Genomic DNA, 9708 nt, shown 5'->3' on the forward strand with positions numbered 1-9708 from the left:
CTTCCATTTAATAATGACCTTTCCTGGAAAGTTACGGCAGACGACTTTCTTCCAACAATCTATATTAGCTTAAGAAGAAGTCAGCCAATCAAGTCCCATTATAACATCAAATTCTACCATTTCTAATTCATTCAAATCAGTTGAGTTATGATGAACAAAAATCATCACAGCGCAGTCTCGATATACCCGCCTAACTATCACAGACTCACGTACGGGTGTAGCCACTTCAAATTGCTGACATAATAACTCAGGTTCTTTACCATATTTACTGGAAACAAATGGAGTAATATACGACAAGGTAGTACCTAGATCTATCAAAGCATATGCATTACTGGAGAATACAGATAGTATACCCGTAAACATATTTGGTGATGACTCTAGGTTCTATCGACCTGACAATGCATAGATGCGATTTTGTTATCCACCTCAGCTTGACGCTCTACCTCCACCTCTACCTCTTCCAACTGATGTTTACGATCTTTGCTCATGAGGTCGTTTCAATGACAAGGAGGTTGTTACGGTTCCTATTTGCTACATCATATTGCTCCCACCCCTCACCCAACAAAAGAGCATAATGTTGCCGAGTTGCCCACACGATTAACATATGTCCGAACCTTGGCGGCATTGCCCAAAATTTGGCTTACCACATCGACCACAATATGGCACCGAGGTTGTCATCTTACTAGGATCTCCACTATATTGTGTACTTGGTCCCAAAAAACTCTAATCCTGACCGGAATAAATGGTCCGATCATAACACAGGCCTTGGAGCTATAATGGTGCAATAGCCACTGGATAAGATGGATGCCGAGGAAACGGAGATCTATATCCACCTCGAGATTTTACGGTTTTAGCTGATCGAGCTCTCTTATACTGGCCTAATATGGCCCTCGAGCGGCTTGTTGTTTCCTCTTTCAGTCCTCCAAGTCTGTGCATAGGCTTGAATACGAGCAATGTCCATGCTCCAATTCAGAGAAGCAGTGGTACATTCACTCATCTCAGCCACACCCGAAGGGGCATACCAAACCAGGGAATTAAATTGCATGATGTACTCCTGCACACTCACATTATCTTGATCAAACCGTAAGAATCTTTCTTGCCCGGGAGAGCGAACCTCAACAAGAAAATACTGCTGCAGAAATGCCTTAGAAAACTCTCTCCATACTGCTGGTGGAGAAAGAGGTCCCCCAGACTATTCCCATGCCTCATACCAAGCCACAAAAATATCCCACAATCTATAAGAAGCAAGCTCTACTAACTTAGTAATAGTGGCAAGCATAATTCGTAAAGTCCACTGTATCTGATCTAAATAGTTCCGATGATCTGTGTTTGAATCTGTTCCTAGGTAAATAAAAGCCTACTCTCACATTGACCACTCTATCTGAGGTGCTAGGGGTCTGACGCTGGGCTTGAGAAGCTACTAATCGAGTTAATAACAACACAACACTCCACATATCTATATCCCGAATTGGAGCAACCATGGGAGGAATTGGGGGTACGTTAGTTCCTCTATATGCCCTTCCGGGGGTAGATGTGCTGCCTCTAAAGACTTAGTATAAGCCTCATCATATGGTTCAGATTGATCCATATGGGAAGGTTGCACCCGACTGATACACTTCCCTGCCTCTTAATTTAATCTCTGAACAACTACATGTTGTCTCGTAGTAGGCATCACTATGGACATAAGCAATAGGTAGATTAGAAGTGAACACTTACGAGTCAGCTCTATTGCACGATCTAGATCAGAAAGAAAGGTACCCATCCTAAATACCCTGTATCCTCATGTTTATAAGTGTGTTGCATGACACACCCATACACAAGACTCTACTATATACGCTTCTAGACTTCGTAGGACAGACGTGCTCTAATACAAAGTTTGTCACACCCCAAACTCGGGAGGTGCGACCGGTACATGACGCCGAAGGCCCGTGCGAAATAAACATACACCGTTGCATTCATCAACATTAAATTTGGGCTAACAAGGCCTCCAAGTATAATACCATTTTTTTAAAAATGTTCACAACTGTCAACGGAAGAAACTTCAACACTTATATATATACTCAACCATTACCAACAGAGTCATAGTCAACATTTATATAGACCTGAACACTAGTCTGCAAGCTTCTAAGAGTGGCATAATACATATCTTTGTCAGGATAGGGCCCCACCATACCCAAAATAATTGAAATATGTACTTTGGTATCTATTGACTTCTGTACAGCAACTTTGGAGAAGTGGAGTGCAACAACCTGGGTACGGATTTGGGTCGTGATAGGCATATAAAGAAGATATGCATAAAGAGGTATGTATATAAGTACGGAGCCATCATATAGAGATGATATGTAGTAAAATCATGTATACACCCAAGAAATTCATATAGAGAAAATATACAAACACCCAACACTAATCAATTTTTCACGACCCCGTGTAGGTCATCAAGGAGAAACATGAGATGATGACCCTAGGAGGATGGATCTTAATCCACACACTGCACGGACAATTCATATGCCATAACAATCGCACGGACAACTCACGTCCCATGATCGACTAACCCCGCACTGAGAACTCATGTGGAGTCAACGAGTCCAGAACACAAGAAGCATATATAAGATTACATGTATACAGTTAATGAACATCAAATCAAGTACTTATACATTGGAAAAATAACATTCTAAAGCATATGCATGAGCAAAGTGTACAATTACGGCACATATTCGGCGGATACGCCTCAAAATTTGTAATCGTATTTTTACAGGAGGTTAACGAACACATAATCACTAAAATGATTGACGAAGTCACGTAGTCATACAACATGTAAAGCATGGTAGTAAGAATAACAAATATGCAAAACAAGGAATAATATAGCCTAAAATATACTCCGAACATTAATAAAACTCGGTGCACACACATGGGCTAAACCCCTCGTATGTACGCCACCCTTAGCATGTAGCCAACTTTAATAACTCAGGCAACTTGTGCCTCCACTATATTTAGGCAAGATACATACCTCAAACAAGCCAAATCAATACTCCAAAAATGGCTTCTCATGCAAATCGACCTCCGAACGACTCGAATCTAGCCAAAAATAACTCAATAACATCAAATAAAGCCAAAGAAAATAACCCAAACAATAAAGCTTCGATCTTTATATAAATACACGAAGTCAACAAAATTGTCAAGTCAGACCCGCACCTCGGAACTTGATAAAACACACAAATCTTGAACACCCATTCATATAAGAGACAAATATACAAGTTTCAACCAAAATTACCTCCAAATCGGGTTTCATATATCAATTATTCAATTGCCTCAAATTTTACTTTAAAATCCATGTTTTTATGTGCAGAAATCTTTGAAAATCATGATATAAAATTAAATCCAAGTGAAAGTTACTTACATCTAAAGTAGTAGTAAATGTTTTCTTCAAAATCTCCCACTCTCGAAGTCTAGGGCACAAAATATGTTAAAGTGAGTAAAAGTCTTGACATTCATCTCTTAAAGGTCTGCCCAAGGGTACCCTTCTACAATGTAGACACTACCTCCTATTTGCAAAGCACAAGAATCCAACAACCCAGAATATCCCTTCATATTTGTGGTACACCCCTCGCTGACATGATGGATCATCATGCCTTCCTCTACGGGAACGCGTCCAACCCTTCTCGAACGTGAAGACCCACTCCCCCAGCTCCCAGCTCTTTTCGTGAAAGCGATCTCATCAGGCGCAAACAGTAAGAAGGAAATATGCCCAGCTCAAAGTAACACTTTGCAAACACAACTGCCCTGTCAGGACGCGATGATGACGGGACAATGGTGAATTATTTTTTGCACTAACAATACTCCGGGAGATTTGAAACACACTAGAGCCACCCATGACCCAGTCGAAACGCACCGAAAAGTCCCAGAGCATTCCCCAAAGTTGTAGAATACTCAAAACACCATGAAAAACATTAAAGTCACGAATCGATAGCCAAAACACATTTTAAGCTTCTCTTAAGTTCTGTAACTCCCAAACATCAATCCAACTGTCTGATTCAAGCCTAACTAGACCGGAATAAACCCAAGCATTGCACACAAGTACCAAATAAAAAAAATCAAACCTATTCCAACTCCAAAAACAAAAATCTTAATCTGATATCATCATAGTCAACACTCGGTCAAACTTATTAACTTTCAAAACCTTCAAATTGCCAACTTTTGACAAATTGAGCCAAATCAACCTACGAACCTCCGAATCCAAATCCGAACATATACATAAGTCTAAAATCAATATAATAGTATATTGGGACCATCAAAATATAAATCCAAGGTTATTTTTAACAAAAGTTAAATATTGGTCAACACTTACAACTTAAACTTCGAAAATGAGACCAAGTGTCTCAATTCACTCCAAAAACTTCCCGAAAAGAATCCCATCCATCCCTGCAAATCACCAAACATCAAATAAACATACGGGAAAAATCAAATAGGAAAACATGGATAAACTACTCAAAACAACCGACTAGTTCGTTACACTTTCCTAGAATAACCAGGTCAAAATATATACCAATACATCAAATTTGAATACAAAAGGAGATATGCACACAATAGCACTAAGTCAAATACTTTTATATGAATGTAAAGTATCTATTCATGAATAAGACCAAATCCAATATCAGTTACCAATTAACATTATTGTAATGCCCTCGCATGAGTCTGGTATGTCAAGGTACAAAAAAGAATTTTTCTTTACATCAATCTGACATATTCCACGCGTACAATAGTTCATTAACAAAACCATGCATAAGTAATAAAATATCTAAATGATTATGGAGATATATGCACGTGGGTTGCATGTATGAATGCACACATATGAATGCATTAATGTATATAACACACGTCAACAACTCAATCAGAAAAACATATAATATTGTTGCAGCAAGCAACCCGATACAAGCATATTTATTGCGGCTTGTAACATGGTCCAATCATAATACTATTGCAGCATGAAGCCCTATTCAATGGTTGTATTGTTGCAGTGTGCAACCCGATCTAATACTATTGCAGCATGCAACCCGATCCCATTACATATATCCATACTAATAAAGTAAAAAAAAAACTAATAAACAACAAGGGGACACTAACAAACAAGGCGGATGGCATATGTGTAATAGTGACAAACAAGGTAGATTCCATATATGTAGTAGTGACAAACAAGATAGGGGAAATAGAAGTAACATCAATAACCAAGGTAGAAGACATAGATGTAACAGTAGCAAACACAGTAGACAAGGTAAGATACATGAATGTAATTGTAACAGCAAAAAAGAATGCATGTATGTATATAAGGGATAAATAAACATAAAGCAAATCCAACTCCCATTCTCTCCGTAAGGGAACACCCATCGTGGTAACATCAAACCAAGTCGCACGAAAATATCCATCGTACCAATATCATATCAAATCACACGAAAATACCCATCGTGCCAAATATCCTAACAAAGCGTAAACATAATCTTTAGAATGAATAAGGAAGCTCAAGTAACAGAAGTATAACTATCACGTCCCGACCAAGGGGAGCGGGACTGGTGCTCAACAAGGTTATCCCAGTTAAGCAATACTACTTGGTGCCTATTATCCAACATTTTCCCTGAAAGATTATAGAATAAATGACATGTGATAGCCAATATAAAGGATAAGATGTACAACAATGACTTGAATTAATTAATGAAGTTTCATCGGTAGATGACAAAATAATTACAAATCCTTAGTTAACAAGTAGGAGTTAATGACAAAAAAATAGAATTTCAAAGTTCCCTTCATACTAACATAAACCATAGTAAGTCTACGTAGCCTTTAAGAAAACATGAGAGTTGTATGGAAATGCCAGTAACGAGGCCCCGTCTATAACTCAAAATTCTATACAAGAGTTAATAAAATATAAGGCCCCAATATAGAGAAGGTCTCACCAAAATCCGCTCGATGGAGGGTACACTCCTATCACGAATCAACACAACCTGCTGAGGTACCACCTGCATTCATTAAAGTGTAACATCCCCAGTGAAAGGGACTTTAGTACATAGAAAATAGTACTAGCATGTAAAGCGAAGTACCCTCACATTGAAAGGAATGCCAACAAAGGAAAGAGATACATGAAAGTAGAAAGAGAAGTCAATAGTATTTAAAATACCATGTTAAAAGAATGATAAAGAGGTGCCACATAAGAAAAAACATCAAATGGGCATTAACATTTTGGTTGGGAGATCATTAGATATCGACATCGAAATATACATATATAACCACCATGTGTGCAGTATTTTATCCGATCTCGACCCGATTGGCTAAGCCGTCTCACCACTAAGCCGTGTGGATCGACTTGTCTACGCGAGCAATATAATACTTCTTTCCAATATTCGGGATTAATCACATAATGGTGTGAAAGGGACTTGTCCCAATCGACTCCTACGCCAGCACGTGTCGGGTATATGCCTTTCAATCTACACCTTCTCTGTTACATAATAGTACTCCCAAAATTGTTTCATATAAATCATTTCATGAAAGCATTTTATTTTCATTGTCCCTTGGGTCATAATATTCATCATCATTCTCATTTTGGCTAATGGTCATATTTCATTTTCATGCTTTCATTTACTTCTTTGTTATTGGTCGTCATAAAACATTAAACGTATTTAATACATTGATAATCATAACTATGAGTGTGATAAGACCTTTAAACACTTGGAGTACTTCCAAAAAGGAAAGCATAAAGATTTCTTTTTAAACTTGAATTAAAGTCATAAGCATTTGATAGACCAATCATACTTGACATATCTTTTGTCGAAAGGCATAAAGATGACAATTGGATCATGGCTTGAGTGCATACGCATTAAATAAATCATTCACTTGAGACAATTTATAGCAAGGAGCAGGATTTAGAGAAAACCATATTTCAAACATAGGAGGAGTTTATGGAATTCAATATTTGGGAAGGAGTTTAGCCTAACATACCTTAATTAAGCTTTTCTTAGGATCTCCATAAAGTTCCACTACTCTTTATACTTCAATCTACATCAACATAGATCAATAGAATCACAATTAGTGAGGATTCGCATAATGTAGGTCTTTTAGGCATTTTGTCAAACACGTAGTATGCATCATTGACTACAACCTCCTACAATAGAGTTTTTATCATCCTACAACCAATTTCCATATCAACAATCCACCTACAATAGTCCTAAAATACCCAGCAACCTCCATTGGCACATGCATGCCTAACCAGTCACATCCAACCCGAGACTCACATTTCTTACACCACACATACACCCAAATTTTAGAGTGAGGGTTTATGGATTCCAAACATCATTCCATAAGTCCCACATAAAGATCCTACATAAACTCATTATAAAACATTGCATGAAAGCTTAGGTGTGAAATCTTACCATTTATGTAGAAGCCCTTGCAAGTTTTTCCCTTGAATCTCCATGATCGAGCAAGAAATTGAGTAGAAGTGTTAAAGCTATCCCCTTCCTCTGTAGAGTGTACCCGCTTCTCAAGACAATCTGGTTTTCCTTCTAAAATAACCCATGAGGCCTTTTTCTTAAAATAGGGTCGGGTAAAATTTTTCTAAAAACAACCCTCGCAGTCGAGTCTACGGTCGTAGAGTGTACCACGAAATGGCTAAATGGGCCTCCAAATCTAAGTTGGATTTGGACATATATGTTGCGGATCTATCGCCCGCGAAATGGATTTGCGATCTGCACATTATACCGTGAAATTTGTGATGGTTATCCGGTCAGCAAAACCAATTCATGATCTGCATAGTTACCCGTAGAATCACCCTTTACTGCCAATTCTTCTTTCTACTTCACGATGCACTGCACAGTCCACAAATTCGTACCGCGGCAAGCTTTAAAATTATCTACAACCCTCCGAACAAAAAATCTTGACCTTGGCACTATAAAATCTTATGCCCATAGCAAACATTAAGGGGCCTTATAGTAACATATATAAATATGTTTTCATGATATAATGTATAACGACAATGATGATCAAGTATATCAATAGTCTCAAAATTAGCCTATCATGCTTTGTTAAGATGTCATGTGTTAAACATGATTTCTAGCATGGATATTTATGCTCATGTAGTTATGGAAGAAAATGAAAGATAAGTCAAGACGACCATAAAGTGCAACAAGACATAAGGAAACCTAGAATTTTCCCCAAGCATGAATTCCTAGGGTACATGCATATGCCCTCACCACCATGCATCTAACGACCCGATCGGTCATTTTATGTATTTTATCCCTATTCTAATATTTATTGCCTCTTCTATGTTTAACTGTGATTTTATGACTTGCCGGGCTGGTTGGATTAGTTATAGAGATATTTTGGAGTGAATTGGGACACTTAGTCCCAAGGTTGGAAGATTAAGTTGAAAAAGCTGACCGGAGTTTGACTTTTATGTAAACGACTTCGGAATGGAGTTTCAATTGTTCCAATAATTTTGTGTGGTGATTTTGGATTTAAGCGTATGTTCGGATATTGAATTGGAGGTCTATAGTTTAATTTGAGGCTTTTTGGCGAATGTTAGAATGTTGAAGGCTTTGAAGTTTGAGAGATTTGACCAAGAGTTTACTATGTTGATACCGAGTTTTGATTTTGATTCCGAAAATTAGAATAGGTCCTTTCTGTTATTTTGGAGTAGTGTGCAAAATTTGAGGTCATTCAAAGTTGATTTGATATGGTTCGACATTGAATTTAGAAGTTGGAAGTTTATTAGTTTCTTTAGACATGAATTGGGGTGCGATTCATGATTTTGATGTTGGTTGATATGATTTGAATCTTCGACTAAGTTTGTGTTGCATTTTAGGACTTGACAGCATGTTTTGATGGGGCTCGAGGTGCCTCGGGTGTGATTCGAATTGTTGGCGGAACATGGTTGCACTTGGTGAGATGGCTATTTGCTTCAGTTCAAATGCAATAGAACATGCGAGGGAATTTTCATAGGTACGATGTCGCAGAAATTACCCTAGGATCACAGGTGCGTATTTTGGCAGGGCTAGCGATGGGTCACATGTGCGAGGGTTTTTCCACATCCGCATGCCCACAAATGTGTTTTGCGTTCCGCATAAGTGGATTTAAGTCGGGCAAGGTAGTGGTCGCAGATGCAGTGGGAGAGATGCATTTGGGGAAGCACAAGTGCGAAGAATGTCTGTAGAAGCAGACTCGCAGATGCAGAGTGTGGTCCGTATATGTGGAAGGACGGAGGCTTTAGGGGGGTTATCACAATAGCGTGTTTGTGCAGCACCTGCCAGACCACAAATGCGGTTAGGTGAATGCAGGTGCGAGAATCACTGGGCAGACCCCTTTTAAATCCCATTTCGAGGGTTAGAGTTATTATATCATATTTTGAGTTGTAGAACTCGGTTTTGGACGATTTTTGAAGAGGATTTTCATGATTTGGATCGAAGTAAGCATTTTTAACTGGGATTTGTTCATTATTGATGATTCCATCTTAGTTTTTATCATTTATATGGGGATATGATGTAGAGAAATTGGGGATTTTGTATAAACTTTTAAAAAATTATAATTTAGGATTTGAAGGTCGATTTAGAGTCGAAATTGGATTATTTTGGTATGGTTGGACTCGTATCGGAATTCGAAATTTGTGAGTTTGATCAGGCTCCAAGGTGCGAGACCAGAGTTGACTTTTTTATTTTGATGAAGAGTGAA

This window comes from Nicotiana tabacum, chromosome 9 (assembly GCF_000715075.1).
Source record: "Nicotiana tabacum cultivar K326 chromosome 9, ASM71507v2, whole genome shotgun sequence".
NCBI classification, from domain to species: Eukaryota; Viridiplantae; Streptophyta; class Magnoliopsida; order Solanales; family Solanaceae; genus Nicotiana; species Nicotiana tabacum.